Source organism: Apostichopus japonicus, chromosome 20 (genome assembly GCF_037975245.1).
Source record: "Apostichopus japonicus isolate 1M-3 chromosome 20, ASM3797524v1, whole genome shotgun sequence".
NCBI lineage: Eukaryota > Metazoa > Echinodermata > Holothuroidea > Aspidochirotida > Stichopodidae > Apostichopus > Apostichopus japonicus.
In genome coordinates this window covers 9,024,834-9,041,785 of record NC_092580.1, presented here as the reverse complement: position 1 = coordinate 9,041,785, position 16,952 = coordinate 9,024,834, and positions in this window count along the sequence as shown.

Sequence of the window (16,952 nt, the reverse complement as noted above, 5' to 3'; positions counted from 1 at the left end):
CAAATTCGATTGATCGGTGTCGAACATTGGATGATCGGTGTCGAACATTTGATTGATCCATGTCGCACATTCGATTGATCGGTGTCGTATATTCGATTGATCGGTGTCGAAAATTCGATTGATCGATGTCGCACATTTGGTTGATGGGTGTCGAACATTCGATTGATGGGTGTCGAACATTCGATTGATCGGTGTCGAACATTCGATTTACCGGTGTCGGACATACGATTGATGTGTGTCGAACATTCGATTGATCGGTGTCGAACATTCGATTGATGGTTGTCGAACATTCGATTGATAGGGGTCGCATATTCGGCTGATCGTTGTCGAACATTCGATTGATGGTTGTCGGACATTCGATTAATGGGTGTCGCACATTCGATTGATGGGTGTCGCACATTCGTTTGATGGTTGTCGAACATTCGATTGATCGGTGTCGAACATTCGATTAATGGGTGTCGCATATTCGATTCATCGGTGCCGCACATTCGATTTACCGGTGTCGAACATTCGTTTAATCGGTGTAGCACATCGATTGATGTGTGTCGCACATTCGATTGATGGGTGTCGAACATTCGATTGATGGGTGTCGAACATTCGATTGATCGGTGTCGAACATTCGATTGATGGGTGTCGAACATTCGATTGATGGGTGTCGAACATTCGATTGATGGGTGTCGAACATTCGATTGATCATTGTCGAACATTCGATTGATCGGTGCCACACATTTGATTGATCGGTGCCGCAAATTCGATTGATCGGTGTCGAACATTCGATTCATGGGTGTCGAACATTCGATTGATGGGTGTCGAACATTCGATTGATCATTGTCGAACATTCGATTGATCGGTGCCACACATTTGATTGATCGGTGCCGCAAATTCGATTGATCGGTGTCGAACATTCGATTGATCGGTGTCGAAGATTTGATTGATCCATGTCGCACATTTGATTGATAGGTGTCGTATATTCGATTGATCGGTGTCGAACATTCGCTTAATCGGTGCAGCACATTCGATTGATCGGTGTCGAACATTCGTTTAATCGGTGTAGCACATCGATTGATCTGTGTCACACATTCGGCTGATAGGTGTCGAACATTCGATTGATCGGTGTCGAACATTCGATTCATGGGTGTCGAACATTTGATTGATCCATGTCGCACATTCGATTGATGGGTGTCGAACATTCGATTGATAGGTGTCGAACATTCGATTGATGGGTGTCGAACATTCGATTGATGGGTGTCGAACATTCGATTCATGGGTGTCGAACATTCGATTGATGGGTGTCGAACATTCGATTGATCATTGTCGAACATTCGATTGATCGGTGTCGAACATTTGATTGATCGGTGTCGCACATTCGATTGATGGGTGTCGAACATTCGATTGATGGGTGTCAAACATTCGATTGATCGGTGTCGAACATTCGATCGATGGGTGTCGAACATTCGATTGATCGGTGCCGCTAATTCGATTGATCGGTGTCGAACATTCGATTGATCGGTGTCGAACATTGGATTGATCCATGTCGCACATTTGATTGATAGGTGTCGTATATTCGATTGATCGGTGTCGAACATTCGATTGATCTGTGTCGCACATTCGATTGATAGGTGTCGCACATTCGATTGATGGGTGTCGAACATTCGATTGATGGGTGTCGAACATTCGGTTGATGGGTGTCGAACATTCGATTGATCGGTGTCGAACATTCGATTGATGGGTGTCGAACATTCGATTGATCGGTGTCGCACATTTGATTGATAGGTGTCGCACATTCGATTGATCGGTGTCGAACATTCGTTTAATCGGTGTCGAACATTCGTTTAATTGGTGTCGCACATTCGATTGATGGTTGTCGCACATTCGGTCGATTGGTGTCGAACATTCGATTGATCGGTGCCGCAAATTCGATTGATCGGTGTCGAACATTCGATTGATGGGTGTCGAACATTTGATTGATCGGTGTCGAACATTCGATCGATGGGTGTCGAACATTCGATTGATTGGTGTCGAACATTCGATTGATCGGTGTCGAACATTCGATTAATGGGTGTCAAACATTCGATTGATCGGTGTCGAACATTCGATTGATCGGTGTCGAACATTCGATTGATCGGTGCCACACATTTGATTGATCGGTGCCGCAAATTCGATTGATCGGTGTCGAACATTCGATTGATCGGTGTCGAACATTTGATTGATCGGTGTCGCACATTCGATTGATTTGTGTCGAACATTCGATTGATGGGTGTCGAACATTCGATTGATGGGTGTCGAACATTCGATTGATGGGTGTCGAACATTCGATTGATCGGTGTCGAACATTCGATTGATGGGTGTCGAACATTCGATTGATGGGTGTCGAACATTCGATTGATCGGTGTCGCACATTTGATTGATAGGTGTCGCACATTCGATTGATCGGTGTCGAACATTCGTTTAATCGGTGTCGAACATTCGTTTAATTGGTGTCGCACATTCGATTGATGGTTGTCGCACATTCGGTCGATTGGTGTCGAACATTCGATTGATCGGTGCCGCAAATTCGATTGATCGGTGTCGAACATTCGATTGATGGGTGTCGAACATTCGATTGATGGGTGTCGAACATTGGATTGATCGGTGTCGAACATTCGATCGATGGGTGTCGAACATTCGATTGATCGGTGCCGCAAATTCGATTGATCGGTGTCGAACATTCGATTGATGGGTGTCGAACATTCGATTGATGGGTGTCGAACATTCGATTGATCGGTGTCGAACATTCGATCGATGGGTGTCGAACATTGGATTGATGGGTGTCGAACATTCGATTGATCGGTGTCGAACATTCGATTGATCGGTGTCGAACATTCGATTGATCGGTGCCACACATTTGATTGATCGGTGCCGCTAATTCGATTGATGGGTGTCGAACATTCGATTGATCGGTGTCGAACATTGGATTGATCCATGTCGCACATTTGATTAATAGGTGTCGTATATTCGATTGATCGGTGTCGAACATTCGATTGATCTGTGTCGCACATTCGATTGATAGGTGTCGCACATTCGATTGATCTGTGTCGCACATTCGATTGATGGTTGTCGAACATTCGATTGACAGGAATCGCATATTCGGCTGATCGTTGTCGAACATTCGATTAATGGTTGTCGGACATTCGATTAATGGGTGTCGCACATTCGATTGATCGGTGTCGTATATTCGATTGATCGGTGTCGAACATTCGATTGATCGATGTCGCACATTCGGTTGATGGTTGTCGGACATTCGATTGATCTGTGTCGCACATTCGATTGATCGGTGTCGAACATTCGATTGATGGGTGTCGAACATTCGATTGATCGGTGTCGAACATTCGATTGAAGGGTGTCGAACATTCGATTGATCGGTGTCGAGCATTCGATTGATCGGTGCCACACATTTGATTGATCGGTGCCGCAAATTCGATTGATCGGTGCCGCAAATTCGATTGATCGGTGTCGAACATTCGATTGATAGGTGTCGAACATTTGATTGATCCATGTCGCACATTTGATTGATAGGTGTCGTATATTCGATTGATCGGTGCCACACATTTGATTGATCGGTGCCGCAAATTCGATTGATCGGTGTCGAACATTGGATGATCGGTGTCGAACATTTGATTGATCCATGTCGCACATTCGATTGATCGGTGTCGTATATTCGATTGATCGGTGTCGAAAATTCGATTGATCGATGTCGCACATTCGGTTGATGGGTGTCGAACATTCGATTGATGGGTGTCGAACATTCGATTGATCGGTGTCGAACATTCGATTTACCGGTGTCGGATATACGATTGATGTGTGTCGAACATTCGATTGATCGGTGTCGAACATTCGATTGATGGGTGTCGAACATTCGATTGATCGGTGTCGAACATTCGATTGATCGATACCACACATTTGATTGATCGGTGCAGCACATTCGATTGATCGGTGTCGAACATTCGATTGATCCATGTAGCACATTCGATTGATCGGTGTCGTATATTCGATTTATCGGTGTCTTACATTCGATTGATCGGTGCCACACATTTGATTGATCGGTGCCGCAAATTCGATTGATCGGTGTCGAACATTCGATTGATCGGTGTCGAAGATTTGATTGATCCATGTCGCACATTTGATTGATAGGTGTCGTATATTCGATTGACCGGTGTCGAACATTCGCTTAATCGGTGCAGCACATTCGATTGATCGGTGTCGAACATTCGTTTAATCGGTGTAGCACATCGATTGATCTGTGTCGCACATTCGCATGATAGGTGTCGAACATTCGATTGATCGGTGTCGAACATTCGATTGATGGGTGTCGAACATTCGATTGATGGGTGTCGAACATTCGATTGATCGGTGTCGCACATTTGATTGATAGGTGTCGCACATTCGATTGATCGGTGTCGAACATTCGTTTAATCGGTGTCGAACGTTCGTTTAATTGGTGTCGCACATTCGATTAATGGTTGTCGCACATTCGGTCGATTGGTGTCGGACATTCGATTGATCGGTGCCGAACATTCGATTGATCGGTGTCGAACATTCGATTGATGTGTGTCGAACATTCGATTGATCGGTGTCGAACATTCGATCGATGGGTGTCGAACATTCGATTGATTGGTGTCGAACATTCGATTGATCGGTGTCGAACATTCGATTGATCGGTGTCGAAGATTCGATTAATGGGTGTCGAACATTCGATTGATCGGTGTCGAACATTCGATTGATCGGTGTCGAACATTCGATTGATCGGTGCCACACATTTGATTGATCGGTGCCGCTAATTCGATTGATCGGTGTCGAACATTCGATTGATCGGTGTCGAACATTGGATTGATCCATGTCGCACATTTGATTGATAGGTGTCGCATATTCGATTGATCGGTGTCGAACATTCGATTGATCTGTGTCGCACATTCGATTGATAGGTCTCGCACATTCGATTGATCTGTGTCGCACATTCGATTGATGGTTGTCGAACATTCGATTGACAGGAATCGCATATTCGGCTGATCGTTGTCGAACATTCGATTAATGGTTGTCGGACATTCGATTAATGGGTGTCGCACATTCGATTGATCGGTGTCGTATATTCGATTGATCGGTGTCGAACATTCGATTGATGGGTGTCGAACATTCGATTGATCGGTGTCGAACATTCGATTGATCGGTGCCACACATTTGATTGATCGGTGCCGCAAATTCGATTGATCGGTGCCGCAAATTCGATTGATCGGTGTCGAACATTCGATTGATAGGTGTCGAACATTTGATTGATCCATGTCGCACATTCGATTGATGGTTGTCGAACATTCGATTGATAGGGGTCGCATATTCGGCTGATCGTTGTCGAACATTCGATTGATGGTTGTCGGACATTCGATTAATGGGTGTCGCACATTCGATTGATGGGTGTCGAACATTCGTTTGATGGTTGTCGAACATTCGATTGATCGGTGTCGAACATTCGATTAATGGGTGTCGAATATTCGATTCATCGGTACCGCACATTCGATTTTACCGGTGTCGAACATTCGATTCATGGGTGTCGAACATTCGATTGATGGGTGTCGAACATTCGATTGATCGGTGTCGCACATTTGATTGATAGGTGTCGCACATTCGAATGATCGGTGTCGAACATTCGTTTAATCGGTGTCGAACATTCGCTTAATCGGTGCAGCACATTCGATTGATCGGTGTCGAACATTCGTTTAATCGGTGTAGCACATCGATTGATCTGTGTCGCACATTCGGTTGATAGGTGTCGAACATTCGATTGATCGGCGTCGAACATTCGATTGATGGGTGTCGAACATTCGATTGATGGGTGTCGCACATTCGATTGATCGGTGTCGTATATTCGATTGATCGGTGTCGAACATTCGATTGATGGGTGTCGCACATTTGGTTGATGGGTGTCGAACATTCGATTGATCGGTGTCGAACATTCGTTTAATCGGTGTAGCACATTCGATTGATCTGTGTCGCACATTCGATTGATGGGTGTCGCACATTCGATTGATGGGTGTCGAACATTCGATTGATCGGTGTCGAACATTCGATTGATCGGTGCCACACATTTGATTGATCGGTGTCGAACATTCGATTGATGGGTGTCGAACATTCGATTGATCGGTGTCGCACATTCGATTGATAGGTGTCGCACATTCGAATGATCGGTGTCGAACATTCGTTTAATCGGTGTCGAACATTCGCTTAATCGGTGCAGCACATTCGATTGATCGGTGTCGAACATTTGTTTAATCGGTGTAGCACATCGATTGATCTGTGTCGCACATTCGGTTGATAGGTGTCGAACATTCGATTGATCGGCGTCGAACATTCGATTGATGGGTGTCGAACATTCGATTGATGGGTGTCGAACATTCGATTGATGGGTGTCGAACATTCGATTGATCGGTGTCGAACATTCGATTGATGGGTGTCGAACTTTCGATTGATTGGTGTCGCATATTCGATTCATCGGTACCGCACATTCGATTTTACCGGTGTCGAACATTCGTTTAATCGGTGTAGCACATCGATTGATGTGTGTCGCACATTCGATTGATGGGTGTCGAACATTCGATTGATGGGTGTCGAACATTCGATTGATGGGTGTCGAACATTCGATTGATGGGTGTCGAACATTCGATTGATGGGTGTCGAACATTCGATTGATCGGTGTCGAACATTCGATTGATCGGTGTCGAACATTCGATTAATGGGTGTCGAACATTCGATTGATGGGTGTCGAACATTCGATTGATCGGTGTCGACCATTCGATTGATCGGTGTCGAACATTCGATTAATGGGTGTCGAACATTCGATTGATGGGTGTCGAACATTCGATTGATCGGTGTCGAACATTCGATTGATCGGTGCCACACATTTGATTGATCGGTGCCGCAAATTCGATTGATCGGTGTCGAACATTCGATTGATCGGTGTCGAAGATTTGATTGATCCATGTCGCACATTTGATTGATAGGTGTCGTACATTCGATTGACCGGTGTCGAACATTCGCTTAATCGGTGCAGCACATTCGATTGATCGGTGTCGAACATTCGTTTAATCGGTGTAGCACATCGATTGATCTGTGTCGCACATTCGGTTGATAGGTGTCGAACATTCGATTCATGGGTGTCGAACATTCGATTGATGGGTGTCGAACATTCGATTGATCGGTGTTGAACATTCGTTTAATCGGTGTCGAACATTCGTTTAATTGGTGTCGCACATTCGATTGATGGTTGTCGCACATTCGGTCGATTGGTGTCGAACATTCGATTGATCGGTGTCGAACATTCGATTGACCGGTGCCAAACATTTGATTGATCGGTGCCGCAAATTCGATTGATCGGTGTCGAACATTCGATTGATCGGTGTCGAACATTTGATTGATCGGTGTCGCACATTCGATTGATGGGTGTCGAACATTCGATTGATGGGTGTCGAACATTCGATTGATCGGTGTCGAACATTCGATTGATCGGTGTCGAACATTCGATTGATCGGTGTCGAACATTCGATTGATGGGTGTCGAACATTCGATTGATGGGTTTCGAACATTCGATTGATCGGTGTCGAACATTCGATTGATGGGTGTCGAACATTCGATTGATGGGTGTCGAACATTCGATTGATCGGTGTCGCACATTTGATTGATAGGTGTCGCACATTCGATTGATCGGTGTCGAGCATTCGTTTAATCGGTGTCGAACATTCGTTTAATTGGTGTCGCACGTTCGATTGATGGGTGTCGCACATTCGGTCGATTGGTGTCGAACATTCGATTGATCGGTGCCGCAAATTCGATTGATCGGTGTCGAACATTCGATTAATGGGTGTCGAACATTCGATTGATGGGTGTCGAACATTCGATTGATCGGTGTCGAACATTCGATTGATGGGTGTCGAACATTCGATCGATGGGTGTCGAACATTCGATTGATGGGTGTCGAACATTCGATTGATCGGTGTCGAACATTCGATTGATCGGTGTCGAAGATTCGATTGATGGGTGTCGAACATTCGATTGATCGGTGTCGAACATTCGATTGATCGGTGTCGAACATTCGATTGATGGGTGTCGAACATTCGATTGACCGGTGTCGAACATTCGCTTAATCGGTGCAGCACATTCGATTGATCTGTGTCGAACATTCGTTTAATCGGTGTAGCACATCGATTGATCTGTGTCGCACATTCGGTTGATAGGTGTCGAACATTCGATTGATCGGTGTCGAACATTCGATTGACCGGTGCCGCACATTTGATTGATCGGTGCCGCAAATTCGATTGATCGGTGTCGAACATTCGATTGATCGGTGTCGAACATTTGATTGATCGGTGTCGCACATTCGATTGATGGGTGTCGAACATTCGATTGATGGGTGTCGAACATTCGATTGATCGGTCTCGAACATTCGATTGATCGGTGTCGAACATTCGATTGATGGGTGTCGAACATTCGATTGATGGGTGTCGAACATTCGATTGATGGGTGTCGAACATTCGATTGATCGGTGTCGAACATTCGATTGATGGGTGTCGAACATTCGATTGATGGGTGTCGAACATTCGATTGATCGGTGTCGCACATTTGATTGATATGTGTCGCACATTCGATTGATCGGTGTCGAACATTCGTTTAATCGGTGTCGAACATTCGTTTAATTGGTGTCGCACATTCGATTGATGGTTGTCGCACATTCGGTCGATTGGTGTCGAACATTCGATTGATCGGTGCCGCAAATTCGATTGATCGGTGTCGCACATTCGATTGATGGGTGTCGAACATTCGATTGATGGGTGTCGAACATTCGATTGATCGGTGTCGAACATTCGATTGATCGGTGTCGAACATTCGATCGATGGGTGTCGAACATTGGATTGATGGGTGTCGAACATTCGATTGATCGGTGTCGAACATTCGATTGATCGGTGTCGAACATTCGATTGATCGGTGCCACACATTTGATTGATCGGTGCCGCTTATTCGATTGATGGGTGTCGAAAATTCGATTGATCGGTGTCGAACATTGGATTGATCCATGTCGCACATTTGATTATTAGGTGTCGTATATTCGATTGATCGGTGTCGAACATTCGATTGATCTGTGTCGCACATTCGATTGATAGGTGTCGCACATTCGATTGATCTGTGTCGCACATTCGATTGATGGTTGTCGAACATTCGATTGACAGGAATCGCATATTCGGCTGATCGTTGTCGAACATTCGATTAATGGTTGTCGGACATTCGATTAATTGGTGTCGCACATTCGATTGATCGGTGTCGTATATTCGATTGATCGGTGTCGAACATTCGATTGATCGATGTCGCACATTCGGTTGATGGTTGTCGGACATTCGATTGATCTGTGTCGCACATTCGATTGATCGGTGTCGAACATTCGATTGATGGGTGTCGAACATTCGATTGATCGGTGTCGAACATTCGATTGACCGGTGTCGAACATTCGCTTAATCGGTGCAGCACATTCGATTGATCTGTGTCGAATATTCGTTTAATCGGTGTAGCACATCGATTGATCTGTGTCGCACATTCGGTTGATAGGTGTCGAACATTCGATTGATCGGTGTCGAACATTCGATTGATCGGTGTCGAACATTTGATTGATCGGTGTCGCACATTCGATTGATGGGTGTCGAACATTCGATTGATGGTGTCAAACATTCGATTGATCGGTGTCGAACATTCGATTGATGGGTGTCGAACATTCGATTGATGGGTGTCGAACATTCGATTGATGGCTGTCGAACATTCGATTGATGGGTGTCGAACATTCGATTGATCGGTGTCGAACATTCGATTGATGGGTGTCGAACATTCGATTAATGGTTGTCGAACATTCGATTGATCGGTGTCGCACATTTGATTGATAGGTGTCGCACATTCGATTGATCGGTGTTGAACATTCGTTTAATCGGTGTCGAACATTGGTTTAATTGGTGTCGCACATTCGATTGATGGTTGTTGCACATTCGGTCGATTGGTGTCGAACATTCGATTGATCGGTGCCGCAAATTCGATTGATCGGTGTCGAACATTCGATTGATGGGTGTCGAACATTCGATTGATGGGTGTCGAACATTCGATTGATCGGTGTCGAACATTCGATTGATCGGTGTCGAACATTCGATCGATGGGTGTCGAACATTCGATCGATGGGTGTCGAACATTCGATTGATCGGTGCCGCTAATTCGATTGATCGGTGTCGAACATTCGATCGATCGGTGTCGAACATTGGATTGATCCATGTCGCACATTTGATTCATAGGTGTCGTATATTCGATTGATCGGTGTCGAACATTCGATTGATCTGTGTCGCACATTCGATTGATAGGTCTCGCACATTCGATTGATCTGTGTCGCACATTCGATTGATGGTTGTCGAACATTCGATTGACAGGAATCGCATATTCGGCTGATCGTTGTCGAACATTCGATTAATGGTTGTCGGACATTCGATTAATGGGTGTCGCACATTCGATTGATCGGTGTCGTATATTCGATTGATCGGTGTCGAACATTCGATTGATCGAGTTCGCACATTCGGTTGATGGTTGTCGGACATTCGATTGATGGGTGTCGAACATTCGATTGATCGGTGTCAAACATTCGATTGATGGGTGTTGAACATTCGATTGATCGGTGTCGAACATTCGTTTAATCGGTGTAGCACATCGATTGATCTGTGTCGCACATTCGGTTGATATGTGTCGAACATTCGATTGATCGGCGTCGAACATTCGATTCATCGGTGAAACACATTTGATTGATCGGTGCCGAACATTCGATTGATCGGTGTCGAACATTCGATTGATGGGTGTCGAACATTCGATTGATGGGTGTCGAACATTCGATTGATCGGTGTCGAACATTCGATTGATCGGTGTCGAACATTCGATTGATGGGTGTCGAACATTCGATTGATGGGTGTCGAACATTCGATTGATCGGTGTCGCACATTTGATTGATAGGTGTCGCACATTCGATTGATCGGTGTTGAACATTCGTTTAATCGGTGTCGAACATTCGTTTAATTGGTGTCGCACATTCGATTGATGGTTGTCGCACATTCGGTCGATTGGTGTCGAACATTCGATTGATCGGTGTCGAACATTCGATTGACCGGTGCCAAACATTTGATTGATCGGTGCCGCAAATTCGATTGATCGGTGTCGAACATTCGATCGATCGGTGTCGAACATTTGATTGATCGGTGTCGCACATTCGATTGATGGGTGTCGAACATTCGATTGATGGGTGTCGAACATTCGATTGATCGGTGTCGAACATTCGATTGATCGGTGTCGAACATTCGATTGATCGGTGTCGAACATTCGATTGATGGGTGTCGAACATTCGATTGATGGGTGTCGAACATTCGATTGATCGGTGTCGAACATTCGATTGATGGGTTTCGAACATTCGATTGATGGGTGTCGAACATTCGATTGATCGGTGTCGCACATTTGATTGATAGGTGTCGCACATTCGATTGATCGGTGTCGAACATTCGTTTAATCGGTGTCGAACATTCGTTTAATTGGTGTCGCACATTCGATTGATGGTTGTCGCACATTCGGTCGATTGGTGTCGAACATTCGATTGATCGGTGTCGCAAATTCGATTGATCGGTGTCGAACATTCGATTAATGGGTGTCGAACATTCGATTGATGGGTGTCGAACATTCGATTGATCGGTGTCGAACATTCGATTGATCGGTGTCGAACATTCGATCGATGGGTGTCGAACATTCGATTGATGTGTGTCGAACATTCGATTGATTTGTGTCGAACATTCGATTGATCGGTGCCACACATTTGATTGATCGGTGCCGCAAATTCGATTGATCGGTGCCGCAAATTCGATTGATCGGTGTCGAACATTCGATTGATAAGTGTCGAACATTTGATTGATCCATATCGCACATTTGATTGATAGGTGTCGTATATTCGATTGATCGGTGTCGAACATTCGATTGATCTGTGTCGCACATTCGATTGATAGGTGTCGCACATTCGATTGATCTGTGTCGCACATTCGATTAATGGTTGTCGAACATTCGATTTACAGGAATCGCATATTCGGCTGTTCGTTGTCGAACATTCGATTAATGGTTGTCGGACATTCGATTAATGGGTGTCGCACATTCGATTGATCGGTGTCGTATATTCGATTGATCGGTGTCGAACATTCCATTGATCGATGTCGCACATTCGGTTGATTGTTGTCGGACATTCGATTGATCTGTGTCGCACATTCGATTGATCGGTGTCGAACATTCGATTGATGGGTGTCGAACATTCGATTGATCGGTGTCGAACATTCGATTGATCGGTGTCGAACATTCGATTGATCGATGTCGCACATTCGGTTGATGGTTGTCGGACATTCGATTGATCTGTGTCGCACATTCGATTGATCGGTGTCGAATATTCGATTGATGGGTGTCGAACATTCGATTGATCGGTGTCGAACATTTGATTGATCGGTGTCGAACATTCGTTTAATCGGTGTCGAACATTCGTTTAATTGGTGTCGCACATTCGATTGATGGTTGTCGAACATTCGATTGACAGGAATCGCATATTCGGCTGATCGTTGTCGAACATTCGATTAATGGTTGTCGGACATTCGATTAATGGTTGTCGCACATTCGATTGATCGGTGTCGTATATTCGATTGATCGGTGTCGAACATTCGATTGATGGGTGTCGAACATTCGATTGATTGGTGTCGAACATTCGATTGATCGGTGCCACACATTTGATTGATCGGTGCCGCAAATTCGATTGATCGGTGCCGCAAATTCGATTGATCGGTGTCGAACATTCGATTGATAGGTGTCGAACATTTGATTGATCCATGTCGCACATTCGATTGATGGTTGTCGAACATTCGATTGATAGGGGTCGCATATTCGGCTGATCGTTGTCGAACATTCGATTGATGGTTGTCGGACATTCGATTAATGGGTGTCGCACATTCGATTGATGGGTGTCGCACTTTCGTTTGATTGTTGTCGAACATTCGATTGATCGGTGTCGAACATTCGATTAATGGGTGTCGCATATTCGATTCATCGGTACCGCACATTCGATTTTACCGGTGTCGAACTTTCGTTTAATCGGTGTAGCACATCGATTGATGTGTGTCGCACATTCGATTGATGGGTGTCGAACATTCGATTGATGGGTGTCGAACATTCGATTGATGGGTGTCGAACATTCGATTGATGGGTGTCGAACATTCGATTGATGGGTGTCGAACATTCGATTGATCGGTGTCGAACATTCGATTGATCGGTGTCGAACATTCGATTAATGGGTGTCGAACATTCGATTGATGGGTGTCGAACATTCGATTGATCGGTGTCGAACATTCGATTGATCGGTGTCGAACATTCGATTAATGGGTGTCGAACATTCGATTGATGGGTGTCGAACATTCGATTGATCGGTGTCGAACATTCGATTGATCGGTGCCACACATTTGATTGATCGGTGCCGCAAATTCTATTGATCGGTGTCGAACATTCGATTGATCGGTGTCGAAGATTTGATTGATCCATGTCGCACATTTGATTGATAGGTGTCGTACATTCGATTGACCGGTGTCGAACATTCGCTTAATCGGTGCAGCACATTCGATTGATCGGTGTCGAACATTCGTTTAATCGGTGTAGCACATCGATTGATCTGTGTCGCACATTCGGTTGATAGAAGTCGAACATTCGATTGATCGGCGTCAAACATTCGATTGATCGGTGCCACACATTCGATTGATCGGTGCCGAACATTCGATTGATCGGTGTCGAACATTCGATTGATGGGTGTCGAACATTCGATTGATGGGTGTCGAACATTCGATTGATCGGTGTCGAACATTCGATTGATCGGTGTCGAACATTCGATTCATGGGTGTCGAACATTCGATTGATGGGTGTCGAACATTCGATTGATCGGTGTCGCACATTTGATTGATAGGTGTCGCACATTCGATTGATCGGTGTTGAACATTCGTTTAATCGGTGTCGAACATTCGATTAATTGGTGTCGCACATTCGATTGATGGTTGTCGCACATTCGGTCGATCGGTGTCGAACATTCGATTGATCGGTGTCGAACATTCGATTGACCGGTGCCAAACATTTGATTGATCGGTGCCGCAAATTCGATTGATCGGTGTCGAACATTCGATTGATCGATGTCGAACATTTGATTGATCGGTGTCGCACATTCGATTGATGGGTGTCGAACATTCGATTGATGGGTGTCGAACATTCGATTGATGGGTGTCGAACATTCGATTGATCGGTGTCGAACATTCGATTGATGGTTGTCGGACATTCGATTGATCTGTGTCGCACATTCGATTGATGGGTGTCGCACATTCGGTCGATGGGTGTCGAACATTCGATTGATCGGTGCCGCAAATTCGATTGATCGGTGTCGAACATTCGATTAATGGGTGTCGAACATTCGATTGATGGGTGTCGAACATTCGATTGATCGGTGTCGAACATTCGATTGATGGGTGTCGAACATTCGATCGATGGGTGTCGAACATTCGATTGATGGGTGTCGAACATTCGATTGATCGGTGTCGAACATTCGATTGATCGGTGTCGAAGATTCGATTGATGGGTGTCGAACATTCGATTGATCGGTGTCGAACATTCGATTGATCGGTGTCGAACATTCGATTGATCGGTGCCACACATTTGATTGAACGGTGCCGCAAATTCGATTGATCGGTGCCGCAAATTCGATTGATCGGTGTCGAACATTCGATTGATAGGTGTCGAACATTTGATTGATCGGTGTCGTATATTCGATTGATCGGTGTCGAACATTCGATTGATCTGTGTCGCACATTCGATTGATAGGTGTCGCACATTCGATTGATCTGTGTCGCACATTCGATTAATGGTTGTCGAACATTCGATTTACAGGAATCGCATATTCGGCTGATCGTTGTCGAACATTCGATTAATGGTTGTCGGACATTCGATTAATGGGTGTCGCACATTCGATTGATCGGTGTCGTATATTCGATTGATCGGTGTCGAACATTCCATTGATCGATGTCGCACATTCGGTTGATGGTTGTCGGACATTCGATTGATCGGTGCCGCAAATTCGATTGATCGGTGTCGAACATTCGATTGATGGGTGTCGAACATTCGATTGATGGGTGTCGAACATTCGATTGATCGGTGTCGAACATTCGATTGATCGGTGTCGAACATTCGATCGATGGGTGTCGAACATTCGATCGATGGGTGTCGAACATTCGATTGATCGGTGCCGCTAATTCGATTGATCGGTGTCGAACATTCGATTGATCGGTGTCGAACATTGGATTGATCCATGTCGCACATTTGATTGATAGGTGTCGTATATTCGATTGATCGGTGTCGAACATTCGATTGATCTGTGTCGCACATTCGATTGATAGGTCTCGCACATTCGATTGATCTGTGTCGCACATTCGATTGATGGTTGTCGAACATTCGATTTACAGGAATCGCATATTCGGCTGATCGTTGTCGAACATTCGATTAATGGTTGTCGGACATTCGATTAATGGGTGTCGCACATTCGATTGATCGGTGTCGTATACTCGATTGATCGGTGTCGAACATTCGATTGATCGATGTTGCACATTCGGTTGATGGTTGTCGGACATTCGATTGATCTGTGTCGCACATTCGATTGATCGGTGTCGAACATTCGATTGATCGGTGCCACACATTTGATTGATCGGTGCCGCAAATTCGATTGATCGGTGTCGCAAATTCGATTGATCGGTGTCGAACATTCGATTGATAGGTGTCGAACATTTGATTGATCCATGTCGCACATTTGATTGATGGGTGTCGAACATTCGATTGATCGGTGTCGCACATTCGATTGAACGGTGTCGAACATTCGTTTAATCGGTGTCGAACATTCGTTTAATTGGTGTCGCACATTCGATTAATGGTTGTCGCACATTCGGTCGATTGGTGTCGAACATTCGATTGATCGGTGCCGCAAATTCGATTGATCGGTGTCGAACATTCGATTAATGGGTGTCGAACATTCGATGGATGGGTGTCGAACATTCGATTGATCGGGTGTCGAACATTCGATTGATCGGTGTCGAACATTCGATCGATGGGTGTCGAACATTCGATTGATGGGTGTCGAACATTCGATTGATCGGTGTCGAACATTCGATTGATCGGTGTCGAACATTCGATTGATCGGTGTCGAACATTCGATTGATCGGTGTCGAACATTCGATTGATCGGTGTCGAACATTCGATTGATCGGTGCCACACATTTGATTGATCGGTGCCGCTAATTCGATTGATCGGTGTCGAACCTTCGATTGATCGGTGTCGAACATTGGATTGATCCATGTCGCACATTTGATTGATAGGTGTCGTATATTCGATTGATCGGTGTCGAACATTCGATTGATCTGTGTCGCACATTCGATTGATAGGTCTCGCACATTCGATTGATCTGTGTCGCACATTCGATTGATGGTTGTCGAACATTCGATTGACAGGAATCGCATATTCGGCTGATCGTTGTCGAACATTCGATTAATGGTTGTCGGACATTCGATTAATGGGTGTCGCACATTCGATTGATCGGTGTCGTATATTCGATTGATCGGTGTCGAACATTCGATTGATCGATGTTGCACATTCGGTTGATGGTTGTCGGACATTCGATTGATCTGTGTCGCACATTCGATTGATCGGTGTCGAACATTCGATTGATGGGTGTCGAACATTCGATTGATCGGTGTCGAACATTCGATTGATGGGTGTCGAACATTCGATTGATCGGTGTCGAACATTCGATTGATCGGTGCCAC